Consider the following 15,453-nt stretch of genomic DNA (forward strand, 5'->3'; position numbering starts at 1 on the left):
GTCCCAGATGAGGGCTCACTCAGCAGCCGCGGAGCAGAAGCCAGGGGGAGTTGCAGTGACGCGCCCGTGAGCTCCGCCGGCAGCCAGCTGCGCCTGAGTGACCGAGCCCCAGGCCGAGAGGCCGGGGGCACCCCACCTCCGAAGTGGCCCGAGCGAGCCCCAGGCTCCAGGCCCCGATAAGCGGCCGCCAAGGAGTGAGCCGGTGTGTACCTGGACGCCCATCCCCGGACACAAAGAACCACCAACGCACCGATGTCTGAGGGGGTCCGCCACTGGCAGGGGAAGTGGTGGTAGGGGGAGATAGGCCTCCAAACCTTGGAGGGCCTGAGATGTCCCCAGAGAGGTGGCGCCTGACACCCAACCTGACATATAGACACAGACATACAGGCACACACAGATACAAACATCCATTCCCACCCTCATGCTCTCATATGCACTTACTCCACACTCAACCAACGTGGAGACATACATAAAGAGACGTTGTACACACGATCACACTCCCCAAGCATACTCTACAAACCGGGTCTAGGTGCCCCCGCCCCTGGAGGGGGGAACTGCACCCAGACCCAGGTGGTGTTTCCCTTTTCCCTGCGGTGGGGGGAGGCAGACCGCCCCGACTCCGCAGCAGCAGGAAGGCTCCACACTCCAGACCGCAGTAATATTTCTGAAACATAACAAAATTAGACAGGAAAGAAAAAAAAACACACAATGTGGGTTTAAGTTGACTTTTCAACTAGCTTTTTAATTACAGACTAAAGCATTTATTTTATGCCCCCAGGTGGCAGGACAGTGTCAAAAAACTGATCCTTCATGCTAAAAGCACAAGATTTGAAATGTCAGAGTAAAAAAGTAAAACCCCCTGTGGTGCAGTACTAATGGGCAACATTACTCGGTAAGTGGAAGATTTGTTTTAGTGATCTTTAAATAGTCACTTTGCATATTGTTGATGTTCAATAACTTATTTTTCTCTTCAACATAAAACTCTTGGGATTCAGATTTGGAAAAAGCAAAAACAAAGAAGGCAAAAACATTTTCTGGTAAAAATTTTTTTTTAGAGATTTTTAAGTTAATAATTTAACATTCAAATATCAGTGTACTGTCCCTTTTAAACTAAGATATTCTCATACATGCCAGCATTTTATAGCTGCGTTTGTTCTCATATTCTAAATTTTAATAAATGTATTTATGGTTCCTGACTGCAGATTTTTATTGTTATCAGCTGTTGGTAACTGAGAGGGGGGAGTCAGGCACAAACCTCCCCATCTGGATTCACCAGTGCAGCGCAGTGTTACAGCAACCATGCTTTTATTCTGTTATAATTAGCTTACTTTTTAATGCAGTCGGGTTCTGAATGGAGCATGTGGCATCACAAGTGCTTAACCTAAATGTTATCAAGCGTTAATGGTAGCATAATTTTCATCCTAACCATCTGCAAACGCCCTGTGTGGAAAGATCGCATAATTACACTTTTTTTTCCCTTTTAAACTGAAGAGTGTGCATAAAGATGGTACTTAAAAAAATCCAAACAGGGCAAAGGTCAAGCACATGCTGAGGAGTCTTTTTTATAAACTATTAATAATGGGAAACAGATGAATAGAGGGGGAAACAAACAGGTGAGGACAATGAGTCCAGATAACATTATTCAGGATATAATAAGATGCAAAATATTATCAGCTCACACAGGAGCAGGAAGAAGATCATAATACAGCCTCTAAATTACTGAAGTCAGTTGTTCTTGTTTAAACATACTTTGTATATCCTCTCCTTTAAAACTGCCAATTATACTTCCTTTTTCTACTTTTTAAGTGTCATTAAGAACCAGCAAGAGTTTTGCCAGTGTATGAAAAACCTTAATTTGCCCCCATGGGGCCTAAGGATTGGGGACTTTTAGCTCATTAGCTTAATGTTGCCATTATAAAAATACAACTAAAGAAAAAGTGTAAAGAAGTTTTTAAAATAGAATACAGAACTAGAAAACTGAAATGATTTAAAATTATTTTGTCATCTAAACCTGAACTGGATTACATGCTGTATGTGGACAGTATTAACTGTGATTGGTTCTCTCTCACTGGTATAAGCTGTAACCACTCAGTCACACTGGAGTTAAAGTTTGGTGCCAACCTCCTTTTGACTAGAAAAAAAAAGTCGGTGGTTGCCCGGTGATTGGATTGAATTTCTTTTGGTGACAGATAGCAGGTTAGTATAGTGACCAACCGGTTGCCTAGAGGTTTACCAAGCAACACCTTCAACTTCTGGGTGAACACTTTTGATCGCCTCCCACCCGCATAGCTAATTGGTATGGGCCAGATCTGGCCCACAAAATGTGCTTACACACGGCCCACATACCGCAAAGAATGGTGGAGATTCGGTGGCCCAGATAAGGTTTGCCAGAGGTGGCCCACACATGGGCCAGCACATAGCCAGTTGCAGACACACTGCTGGCCCTGTGTTGGCCCAGAACAGTTTCAGCTCTGGCCCCAGATGTCAGCCTAATGTGTACTTTAATCAAGCCATGTAATTACAACATGTGTCGGAACATAATAGTGCAGAAGTAACATGACGTAACTCTGTTCAAACAGTGAATGGACTGATTCTTTTATAGCACTTTGTATAGAGCACTTTCCAGAGTGCTCTATACAACATGCTACATTCACCCAATCACACACTTTCTCTAAACTGAGTGCTTCCTAATTTCATACACATTCACGCTCTTGGCATGTAGACTGGAGGAGCCAAGGATCGAACCACTAACCTTCCAATATCAATAGATGACCTGCTCTACTTCCTGAGCTACAGCCACCCAGTGGTAACGATGAGTAAACCCCCACTAGGTTTTAGATAAAGTGTAACCTGTCATCACAAACCTGTCAAACCTGCATTTGACACATTGGCTACCATAGCAGTAAAGTATTGCAACATGGTATGTGGATCTTCTAACTAAAATAGGAAAATAGGAACATAAATAGTGCCATCATTGCCAGACCTGGCCCACATCTGGTTGGCCGGGTCGCGGGGGCAGCAGCCTAAGCAGAGAAGCCCAAACCTCCCTCTCCCCAGCCACCTCCTCCAGTTTATCCGGGGGAACACCAAGGCTTTCCCAGGCCAGCCGAGAGATATAATCTCTCCAGCATGTCCTGGGTCTGGTCCTCCTCCCGGTGGGACATGCCCGGAACACCTCACCCAGGAGGCGCTCAGGAGGCATCCTTGTCAGATGCCCGAACCACCTCAGCTGGCTCCTTTCGATGTGGAGGAGCAGTGGCTCAACTCTGAGCCCCTCCCGGATGGCCGAACTTCTCACCCTATCTCTAAGGGAGAGGCCAGCCACCCTTCGGAGGAAGCTCATTTCCGCTGCTTGTATCTGCGATCTTGTTCTTTCAGTCACTACCCAAAGCTCGTGGCCATAGGTGAGGGTAGGGACGTAGATCGACCAGTAAATTGAGATATTGGTGAAGAGGAGAGCTGAGTGTAAAAGCGAAGCTCACTTCTATATATTAAATCTTAATTTTCGAACTCTGGTAAATGTGGGTATAAAAAACAATCAGCCAGATTTACAAAGTGTGACAAAATATCACATGAGGTGGAATCCCAAATAGCACAAATAAATGCTTTTTCGGCATTAAATATTAACACAATTAGCAGTAAAGTGTGTGTTGCAAACACTGGTAAATCAGTTAATGCGTCTGATTTAAATATTCACCTCCTGATCTTTTGCATCTTAAGAAATTCCATAAATGCATATACTGCAAGGTCAGTGGCAAAAGTCTCAGCGTTCCCACATTATGTGGTTCCTGAATAAGTTGCAAGTCGGAAATGTGTTTACGCAATGTGTTGGTAAATCTAATCCAAGTCATGGGTTGCATTATGAATTATTATCAACTTTCTATTTTATTGTGAGGTTTTTTCCCCGCGAAGTGCGCTATCCTTTTTATCTCTCTTGCCATTATTTTGGTCCTCCTACCTTATACTCACACTCACTGACAGGCCTCCAAAACCTGGCCTGTGATGTGTTTCTACAAGAATATATTCATATATATATATATTATTAGTGTGTGTGTGTCTGCAAGTATTTCACAATGCAGGCCGTCGTGCTTACTTTTAAATTGCTGCTTGTTTCTGTTATTTTTTCTGTTCTTCTTTTGTTGTGGGGGGTATGACAGGTCATATCTATTCTAGGATCTGGCACATATCCCCCACTAACATGCACTGACAGCAATGTCAACACAACACTTGCATGTGCACAGTTGGTAAAAAAAAAAAATGCCATGACTGCGTTTGTATCTAGCCTGCTTGCTTTTCTACATATTTATAGCAAGGAACAAAATTTATTTCACAGTTTTTACTGAAGTCATGCCTTTTATAAAATCCAGATCCACATTGGCAAAAGCACAGTCCCAGACAACACGTGCATGTAAACTCTTGCTTTCCAGATCTTTACATGAAGAGTACGAACACTTTCCTGATGCAGTAATTTATAACCAGTAATTCTGCTCTCGCCTGTGTCGAGTGACAGTGGGAGCGGCTGGCTGTGTTAACTGGTCCGGTGTCCCAGGCCACTTGAACACACCTGAGCTGAACATGTGAGAACTCTTTTTCTGCCAAAAATGTCTGTTTTACTCTCCAGAGGAGCCGCTTACATGCAGCTCACATGGCAGGTAATTAGTCTGAGACTCTGAGACTTCAGTACATGTGCGCTCACACACTTGCAGTCACCCTGCTGCTGAGGTTTTATTTAAAATGCATCAGGTCAGCAGGGTGGTTAGAAATCACAGGCACTTGAAGCCACAGAGACTAAGTGGAGAAATGGCTGATTTAAAAAATATTTTCCTGAAGGTCTGGTCACAAATCACAACGTTTCTTTTTAATGCGGCTTAATGCAGTTGTACTGCACAAGGTCCAAGTATCCTTCATCAGCAAGCTTCCAGCATCATCTTTAAGAGATACCAAAATAATGAGATAAAGTTTGGATTTACTGCATGTCTTTAAGTTTACAGAGATGTTAAATATACCTGGATGAATGTTTGTCCAAAACAAGAATGTGTCGATAAAAAGTGGCTAAAATGCAAAAAAAATATAAATCAGTTATCAGACAAGATTTAAAATAAATAAATACGCGACACAAAAAGGCTGAAACTGTCAGACTGTGATAAATAAGATGAGTTCAACAACCACAATACTGCTTATAATAACAACAACTAGGGGTTACCTTGGGGTCTATGCATATTATATATAATATATCAGCTGTGCACTTGGATAGTTGGACAATCAATGGGCTTGAATGCATTACAGACAACTCAGATATCACATTTCCACCCACACACTTCTAATATTTATAGAACAGCTCAAGTTTAGCAAACAGTAGAAATAGATTGCATCACTGTTTGCAGACTATAGAAACCAATGATTCATTAATACTTCTGCAGGTGCAAATTCTCCTGACATTGGATCACCAGACAGGTTTCTTCAATAAGTTACAAATTAAATAAGTCAAGTTAAAGTAATCTCTATGAGTAAAAGCTCAGCTTCACACAGCTTTTTCCAATTCCTGACTCTGTAAAATGGGATTAACACAGTTATCTCAGCTAAAGCAGCGGTCCCCAACCCCCGGGCCTCGGACCGGTACCGGTCCATGAGTTGTTTGGTACCGGGCCGTGAGAGTTGAGGCTCAGGTGTGAAATGTGTGGTTTTCAGGGTTTTTATCGGTTTTCAGTGTTATTTTGTTATCGTTTTTATCATTAACTCTGTTTTCCTGGGTCTTTTCATGTGTGTTATGAATAAATCTTCTTTTTTTCGTTTCCGGTGCTAGTTTTATTTTGTTGTATTTATCCACGACACCTTAAAGGCCGGTCCGTGAAAATATTGTTGGGCATAAACCGGACCGTGGCACAAAAAAGGTTGGGGACCGCTGAGCTAAAGGACACCCAACTGCTATTTACACTTCTGCTTGTGAAGAACCAATCACAATACCTGACTGGCTTCACGAATATGTTATATAATATTATGGTGGCTGCTTATTGAAACTGCATTGGTTCGAGTCATTTCTTCCCTTGTGTTGCTCCCTTATGGGAAGGCGAGTGTGCATTTGTTCAAACACTACATAAACAGTAAGGAAATAGCAGTAAACCAAAAAAAAAACCCCACTGACTGGTTTGGATCCGATATAAATTTAACTTTCATAAACAGCTGTGCCAGTATATTATTTTTACACACACATAGTGATCATTTTTCACTGGAACAGGGGCGGCAACTCAAAACAGTGCATGTATTTCCATCCTCTGCGCAGCTTTGCAGTTATTCACGTAAAGTGATGGTGCACTGAGGGCCCAGTTTGGTGGCAAACCTGACTGTCAGAAGAAATATGCAACATAAAAGCAAAAAGCCTTAGCACCAAATTTATCTTAACCTTCTTGAATATTTAGAAAATCTGAATTTGATGGTTCTGGGGATGTTTTTTTCTACAGTTACTTCTCTCCTACTTTCTTAACCCACACAAAGACTGCACACATCAAGAGCACAGTGGCTTGATGTCCACGCTGGCAAATGGCAGCCAATTAGCCTGCAGTTTGGTTTGTTGCAGCTATACGCCTCATCAGCGCTTAATGAACACAGTTTGTTGTTCAGCAGCTTCTAAAGCGAGCTGAGAGTCATGGTGGGCACCAGAAGGAGACTGCAGTGACTCCAGCAGAGACCAACTGTTCACAGAGTGGGTTTTCTAACAGCTGTTTATCTCGGTTCCACAAAAAGATGTGTCTGAAATGTAAATCATGTTGATACAAATTAATTTAACATCACGTGACTCAGCGGTGCTCGGTTCCTGTTAACAGCTCGTAGATTACTCTGTGAAACTTCCTTTTACTCAGTAATGTTTCATATCAACGTTTGCATTGTGTTCATAATTTTCGTTTTCAAATCGCTATAAACACTCAGTCAGTTCAGTTCTTTAATCTAGTTCTTGCATCTCACTGAGGTAAGTTTTGCCCTCTTGGAAAACAACAGAAAGATATTAGCTGAAACGGTAGGTTAGCCTTTTTTTAAAAGTTGTTGAAGGTCAGAAAAAGAAAGGGTTAATTAGGTAGTGATGTATCATGAGACTACAAGGTGACAGGTGTCTCACCGAGAAGCTGAGGTTACATATAATTACATGCCAGCTAGCTTCCTGTTTAATCTATAGTAGCAGGACATCTGCCATATTCGTGCTGCCATCAATCAGCATTATAAACCTGTGATTCAAGTCAGGTGGCTCAGTGAAATAAGGATGTGTCCCCAGATTTGGAGGTCCAGAGTTTGAGTAGCGACTTGCACCGTAAGCCTTTGTTGATGTTCTCACTCTTCTCTCTGTTGAAAATATTTTGTGTTTTATTTAGTTCCTTTTGGCATGAACTAAATAAAACATTGGTCATGAAATAAAATTTGTCATGAAAAATTCTTGAACACAAACTTTCTGTTGCTGGAAAGTCTAAGAAAGTTAATTAGCTGTACATTCACATTAGACCATAATTTTAGAATATTGCTCTATAAATGCTCCAAAGGGCACCAACACCACAAATTCAGGTTAATAAGATGAATTAGGTCAATCAAGCACACAGCTAATAGCGGTTTTGCCAGCATTCAGCTGTCATACAGTGAATAGCAGCGATTTCTCTAATAATGCAATATAATCTAAATAATATATCATCTAAATGAACAATGTCTTGATGCATTCTCAATCATCCAGGTAAGTAAATCTCCAAAGGTTGATTCTGTTCATCTGGACAAAGCGTTTTCAGTGGGAGAAACGTTTCGTCACTCATCCAAGTGACTTATTCAGTCTCAGCTGACTGCAGGTCACTTGGATGAGTGACGAAACGTTTCTCCCACTGAAAACGCTTCGTCCAGAGGAACAGAATCAACCTTTGGAGATCTAAATGAACAAGCTAAAAAACCCCAACATCAGTCAATTCAATATATTTTTATTTATATAGCATGAAATCACAACAACACTTGGCTCAAGATGCTTGATATTGTAAAGTAAAGACCTTACAATAATACAAAGAAAACAGAGAGAGCCCTTACAATCACATGACCCTCTATTAGCAAGCATTTTGGTGACAGTGGGAAGAAAAAACAATCTTTTAAAAGGAAGAAACCTCGAGCAGAGCAAGTTTAGGTTACAGGAGGAAAAAGGGACAAAGACACACTGTGGAAGACAGCCAGAGATAATTAATTGCAGAGAGGTGTAAAAACAAAAAAAATATAATACGTTCAGTTTTAGGACGAGAGAACTAGTGCGCCAAGCTGTAGCTAAATACTTTGTTCATTTTTTTATTTGTTTGTTTGGTCCTGGTAGGTTGGGCATCTTAACACGGGAGTCTCTAGGGACTGCTTCACTTTTATTTCCAGCCTCAAATGGTGATCCAAGCCAACTGCTGTTGCTGGCAGTTCTTTGCAGCCTTTATTTTTCAGTCCTGGTGGTTGGCTCTTGATCTAGGTAAAATACATTCAGTACAATCAACTGTTTTATGATTGTTACTTTTCAAGAGGCATTCAATGGGCATCTTATATATATATTTCTCAAGACAGCGCAACAACTGTGAGAGAAAGCCTGGCGTTGGGCCTGCACTTTTCCTACACCAGCTGTTTAGCTAAGGGAGTCGAGCAGCAGCAGCAGCTGATGGTCTCTGACAGACTCTAGGCTGGTTCAGGTGTTCAGGTGACTCACAACCCAAAACAGAATCCAGGCAGTAAAAAAGGACAAATTTTTAAGGTGTAAAAATAGGCTTTGGTTTTAAATCATAAGAGCTCCTATTGATTAAAACTGATGCCTGAAACACGCCTTTATTATGGCTGACCAATGGATGAAGAGAAGCCTATTTATTTTTTGGGCACTTCTAATGTAGCAGAGAAGTAAGAAGGACCTTTCAGAAGGCTAAAGAACCCTTTTAGTTTATTTTCCAGATCTTTTCAGTGCATAAAATGTGTTTAGCAGTGCCTTGTATTTTTCTCCATTCAGCAGGTGCTTTAGTTCATCACAAAAGGTCAATTTATTTTAAAAGATGAGTCAACAGCTGACATATGGGTATAAGAACAGATGGGAAAACTGGCAGAGGGCACCCAGGAATCCAAAACAGTTCTAACACTGAATTTAATTTCTGCTCACAATAAAATAAAAAGATAAGAGTGAAAAATGAAACTTAGTTGAGAAACATCTGTTATCTGCTGCCAGCTCCAACAGCTTCTTCTGCTTAAGATGATATTTTACCCAAGGTCTGTCCTGAGCACATGGAGAATTAAGCACGAAGTTGGAATTAATAAGTATTTAAAGTGGAACTCTTGTATAAATAGCATGCCACTTTAGATACACTGTCAGCTTAATGTATTTCAAGCTCTTTTGTGTCATTGCACAGCGTTAAACAACATATGTAATGACTTACCACTTTGTTTGTTGACCATTTTAAGATACCAGGCTGGTAAATGTGAAAATGTGATGGTATGAATGTAGTAATTTCTGTTGTCCTTGCAAGCCTTGGCATTTATTTAAAAATCTGTTTCAGCACTTTGTTCAATCAGTAAGCAGAGGAGTAAGATTTGTGTTTTCTTATCAAATGACAAAAAAAGGAAAGAAATGCTGTAGAGTAAAACTGCCAAATCAATATTTGTAAATAAGCACAATAAAGAAAGGCTGTGTTTGCACAGCAGAACAAAGACATTTAAATTCAATTAACATAGCAATATGGATTTATTTCTAAACACTGTTACTGTAATCGACTGGAGTCTCTTTTCAGCAATCCAACATACACAATCTTTGGAAACCTGGAGCCACCGATAAAAAGACCAGGGATAAAATTCTAAGAAGTGCTGAACTCTATGTTTTTATTTGTTTTAAACAAACTCTATATTTCTTTTAAAAACACTATCATTCATGGCTTTGCTTTAAAGCGTGATATGGGGTGGCAGAGTGGAAGCATTAAAAATTTGAACTGTAGAAAGTAAAGGCAATAATTCTCATTAGAATATAGAATCAGATTTGGCACCTAAAAAATAAATGTTTGAATGAACATAAAAAAATATGGAAAAGAATTCCACTTGATTCAATTGCTCTATTTTAGCGTAATGTAGTTCTGTTATTCCAACTTAATGTACTTGAGTTGGAGCAACTTGACTAACTAACGATGAATCAACTTATTTACTGCAGTTTAGTTCAACTTAATTTAATTCAACCCATGCAAATTACTTTAGTCCAACAAAATGAATTAATGCTTATGCTAATAGAAAGTCTTTCATTAGTGTGGAAATCCTTTCCAAGATTAATTTCTGTTCATTTAAAAAGTTATTTTTTGAGTGTAAGTCTGGCTGCTGTAGAGTCTAGTTAACATAAAAGTTGTGATGTGCATCTTTTATTATTCCAAATTAGTGGATTTATAATAAACTTCACATAACTGTCACTCCAGCCATCCTTTCATGAACATACAACTCATTTCAATTTCAGGGTTGCTATAGCCTACGCAGCTGTCATGGGGCAGGGGAAGCACTGGACAGGTCACCGGTCTATTGCAAGGCTAACAGACAACCATTCCCACTTATGGGGAGTTTAGAATCACCATTTAACCCCACTAACTGCATGTCTTCGGACTGTGGAAGGAAGCCAGAGTACTCAGAAAGAACCAACACAAACATAATCTGCAAACTACACACAGAAAGTTGAGTTGGTGGATTTGAACTCCGGATCTTCTTGCTCTGAGGCAACAGTGCAAATCACCACCGAGCTGTCATGCTTAAAAAAAAAAAGTAGGAAAGCCATGATTACAAACCTTGATAGTAAATTTTCTCCACATTTTTGTCCTTGACGGGTTAATAAATAACATACATGTGGTGTGTCTATGCTTTCCTGCCTCTTATAGCCCAGTGATTGTCCTGTGGTTTGAAGTCTTGTGTAATCTTGTGACTCTTGCTAGATTGCTTCACATTACCTCAACAAAAATAAATTTAACGTGAAGTGTTAACTTGTTGAATTTCATGCAGATCGCATATGATTTAATTACATTCACCATAGGAACATAAAATTATTCTGTTCCAATTACAAGTTAACATCCAATTTCACCTTTTTCGAGTGTAATTTATTATCGTACTCCAGAACTAATTCTTGAGCCAAAGTAAAATAAAAATAAAGACTTATTCTCCAAAAATAAATTTGTCATTCTGCACTGGGAATACTTGCTTCCCTGTAACTTGCCTGGTCAAACAGTACAAGCCCTCAGGCTATGTGTTACTCTGCACAAACTTTTTATGCCAAAGGTTTCCAAATTTCAACCACTTCTAATTTGCTAAAGTTAACCATCTAGTTTCTCACCCAATTCAAATATAAGTCATCAGAGTTTTTTGGCTGCTTAGCTTTTAGAAGAAAGTTTCACATCCAGCATCAGTAGATTTCCACTTGAATATTTAAGAAATTCTGAGGCGATTTAAAAGCTGGTTATTGGATGCTAATGCAGTCTTCCCTCTATAGTTCTACAGTTATGGGGAAAAGTAGTAGCCAGGTAATGCTATTCAAATGTACCTGATTAATTGGTAGTCAGCGAGTAGAAACACCTGTAAAAGCAGAAGTTTCCTATCTGGAACATTTAAATGAGGGTTAACAAAATGCCACATTCTTCCCAGGAGTGGATGTCCCACCAAATTTAAGGCAGACCAATTTTAAGTCAGACCATGCAGTACGGAAATAAAGAAAATACAGAAAATGTTTTGCACTTGACCCAAAGTCATTGAGTCAATCATCAACACATGTATAAAAAGTTAAGTGAAACATGAATTCATCTAAATTTTAGCTGTAATTGGGTGATGCATTAGGACAATTATCCCAAGTGCAGTAGCAGCAAATCTACAACAGAAAGGCTGAAGAAGGAACCAATCAAGGCAGAGCAGCGGTCTTTAAAAAAAAAGAAAATCCAGGCTTCAGCCTCATTGAAACTCAATTGAAATACTGTGCGCATAAACAAATGAACTGCAGCTAACTTGTAAATTGGGCTCCACAGCAACGGGAGAAAAGTCAGAAAGTGAATAGCTACTGAATCATGGGATGTACTAATGTTTACACATGACTTTAGCAATCCTGTACAAACCTCTTTTTCTGCATGATGTGGTGTCTATTAGCAAGTTGATGACTTACTGCAAAGTTTCATATTTGACTCTGATGCCTCGAAAGTACTGTATTACATCATGTAGCAGAGGGGTTAATTCAGTAAAGCCCGGAATTCGCTGTTGTTTTGTTTTTTTCATTATTTAAATAAATAAATAACTAAAAATAATTTTTTACATTTTGAAATAGTTTATTACAAAACCTGTCAAGCACCACAAGTAGTCCATAGTGGAAGCCAAAAAACACCCCTACAAAACATAAAGATCTACTATTCCTCAAGCTCAGACAAAGACAAAAGGGCGTACTATGTCCAACAGTTCCTTGAACTGTGAAATATTTCTGAGGCTTCCTTTGTTTATCCTGGTTTGTTGATCCGCCTGCTGAACACTAAAGTATGCAGTCAAAAACAACACAAGGAATGCAGTGAGAGCGACACGAAACTGCAAAGCTGACGACCAGAAAACCAAAACCAAGAAATGAATGGGTTTAAAAAGAGGCTTTGATCTTATTTTGCTATGCTTTAATTGAGGGAAAAGTTATTGTAGTTCTGGCTGCGATTAAATTCTCACAAACAAGACATTCTAGAGATCTTAAGAGTTGAACTTTTAAGATAGAAAATGTGTAATTTGTTACACACTTTCCATCACTGATGATTTTTTTCCCTATTTTTTACACCTCACCACTGTTTTGTTTCCCAAATTTTACAAAAGTTGCCATAAATTTCACTGAAAGGCTCCAAACGCCGTGAGAGCAGATGAGCCAAAATCTGCCAAACAGTTTTTCATAGTTTCACCATTTGGCAGATCTTTCTCTCCTGCCTTCCTGTCTGTGTTGGGTTATGTAGCTGGCAGGGGTGGGATGGGGAGCAGAGACGCAGAGTCAGAGTGCATAGCTTTGTTGTTGGAGGGGCAGCTTCCTGTCCTGCATTATTAATACCTGATGTTCACAGTTGACCTGCCCCTTACATACTTCGTTCACCGAGCTGTGAATTCAAGCGTGCGTGTGTGTGTTTGGGTGTGTGTGTTGCAGAGTGAAAATAGATTAGTGCTACAAGCTCCGGGACTGACACATTATAACCATTAATTGCATAAAGCCTCGCTTCTCAGAGGCAAATTGCTCATAAACTCCTTAATCCTCATCAGTGTCTCATTGGCTGAGTGTTTGAGGTGGTACAGCGCTAATAGCAGTTAGTTCTGTAAGACAATATTTGCTATTTCTTCTTGATAATCTGCCTCAGTTCAGCTAAAACTGGCAGTTCATTACTTCCTTAAATGAGAACGGTTTTATCCAAATACTCAGCCTTTGGAAATTGGAATGTAATATAGATAATTTGACCTGAAAAGAAACAGACGGAGCAGAGTGGGGCGTCACAAAGCCCTGTGAGAAAACTTTGCTGACAACCATATAATGAGTCTCTGTGAGTATCTCCCACTATTTTATTGTGTCTTTATCTCCTCGCTCTAAACTAGTAGGGTGAAAAGAAGGAGTAAAAAAAAAAAATAAGGGGCTGCAGGTTTGGTGCAAATTACCCATGCTTATTTATTCAGAGATGTCGCCTCATAGAGCAACAAACCCCCTGGGTCTTCTCACAGGCCGGAGTGAGTGCCAAATCACTTTGCTGCTTGGTAGGAGAGGAAAAAAAGATGGAATAGAAAGGGGAAAATTGGAAAGAAAAGGTAGCGTTTTCCGAGAAGTTGTAAAAAGAAGACATTTGTGGCGACAGATAAGTGGAGGGAGATTACAGGTTGGGGTCGGCGGGGAGGTCGAGCGACAACAAGGGACTGGAAAGAAACGAAGAAGTGAGCACAAAGGGAAGACATAAAAGACGGGGAAATAGTGTAGAAGAAAACGATCAGAGCGGTAGTTAAATCAAGCCTTGGAGGGAGGGAAATATGAGGAGAGACTGGGGAGAGGGTGGGGGTGATGGAACTAACAAGGGAGGAGGCAAAGCGGGAGGAGGGCTGGTTGAGTGTCTCCCATGGGTCTCGGAGGGAGAGGAAGATGGCTCGGCAAGTGCGCGCCCGCAGAGAAGCTCAACAGGGGGTCAGCTTTTTGTTTAGTGGAGAAAAAGAAAACCCTCTTCAACACCCTCGACAGTAACGTGGTGATAAGAGACGCCCATACGCTCCACATTTCAGCTGGTGAAGCAGCTTTGTTCCGAGAGGCTCCTTCTAATTCAGTCATCTCCCACCCCCACATGCTGCCAACCTATTGTACACACATTGACACACACGTAAATACACAGCCCGTAAGTACTGGTGACATGCTTCCCATTGTTTTGGATCTGTACCCCAAGACGTCTGATTTGAAACCTTATACCTGAGTTTGAAAAGTTTCACAATCAAAGAAAGGATTTGTTGCCCGGACACTGAACTGTGTGCTGTTGGACTCAGGCCGTATTATTTACCCAGGGAATTCTCTCACGTCATCTTGGTGGCTGTTTATGTACCCCCCTCTGCTAACCCCACAGCTGCATGTGACACTATCCACTCTGCCATAGCTCGGCTACAGACTCAGCACCCGAGTGCCTTTATTGTGATCTCGGGTGACTTCAACCATGTATCACTGGACAATACACTACCAACATTCAAACAATATGTGGACTGTCCCACCAGGGGAGAGAAAACTTTAGACTTACTGTATGCTAACGTCAAGGATGCATACAGCTCCTCCTCCCTCCCCCCACTTGGTAGGTCAGATCATAACCTGATTCACCTCACCCCCCGCTATGTGCCAATTGTGAGGAGGGAACCTGTGACCACCAGGACTGTTAGGAGGTGGTCAGAGGAGGCAATAGCGGAACTACAGGGCTGTTTCGAGGTGACCGACTGGGAAACACTCTGTGAGCCTCACGCCGAGGACATCAATGGGCTTACTGAGTGTATCACAGGCTACATAACTTTCTGCACCGACTCCATTGTTCCAGCTCAGACTGTTCATTGTTACCCAAATAACAAGCTGTGGGTGACTAAGGACATCAAAGCCCTCCTCAACAACAAGAAGAGGGCTTTCAGAGGGGGCAACAAAGAGGAGGTGAGGAAGGTCCAGGTGTTACTAAAGGACAAGATCAGAGAGGCTAAGGACAATTACAGGAGGAAGCTGGAGTGGAAACTCCAGCAGAACAGCATGAGAGAGGTGTGGAGGGGCATGAAGACCATCACTGGATTCAGGCCAACCAACAGCAGGGGAGCTGAGGGAGGTGAGAATAGAGCCGACGAGTTGAATCTGTTTTTCAATAGATTCGACACCACAGTGTCTGCTCCCACCCCCACAACCTCACCTGCAGTCAGCCTGGAATCCAGAGCCACACCACTGTGCCAGCCTCTCTCTTCACATGTTGCCTC

Source organism: Rhamphochromis longiceps, linkage group LG12, assembly GCF_057381845.1.
Source record: "Rhamphochromis longiceps isolate RC_006_pf linkage group LG12, R_longiceps_female_GT1.1, whole genome shotgun sequence".
NCBI classification, from domain to species: domain Eukaryota; kingdom Metazoa; phylum Chordata; class Actinopteri; order Cichliformes; family Cichlidae; genus Rhamphochromis; species Rhamphochromis longiceps.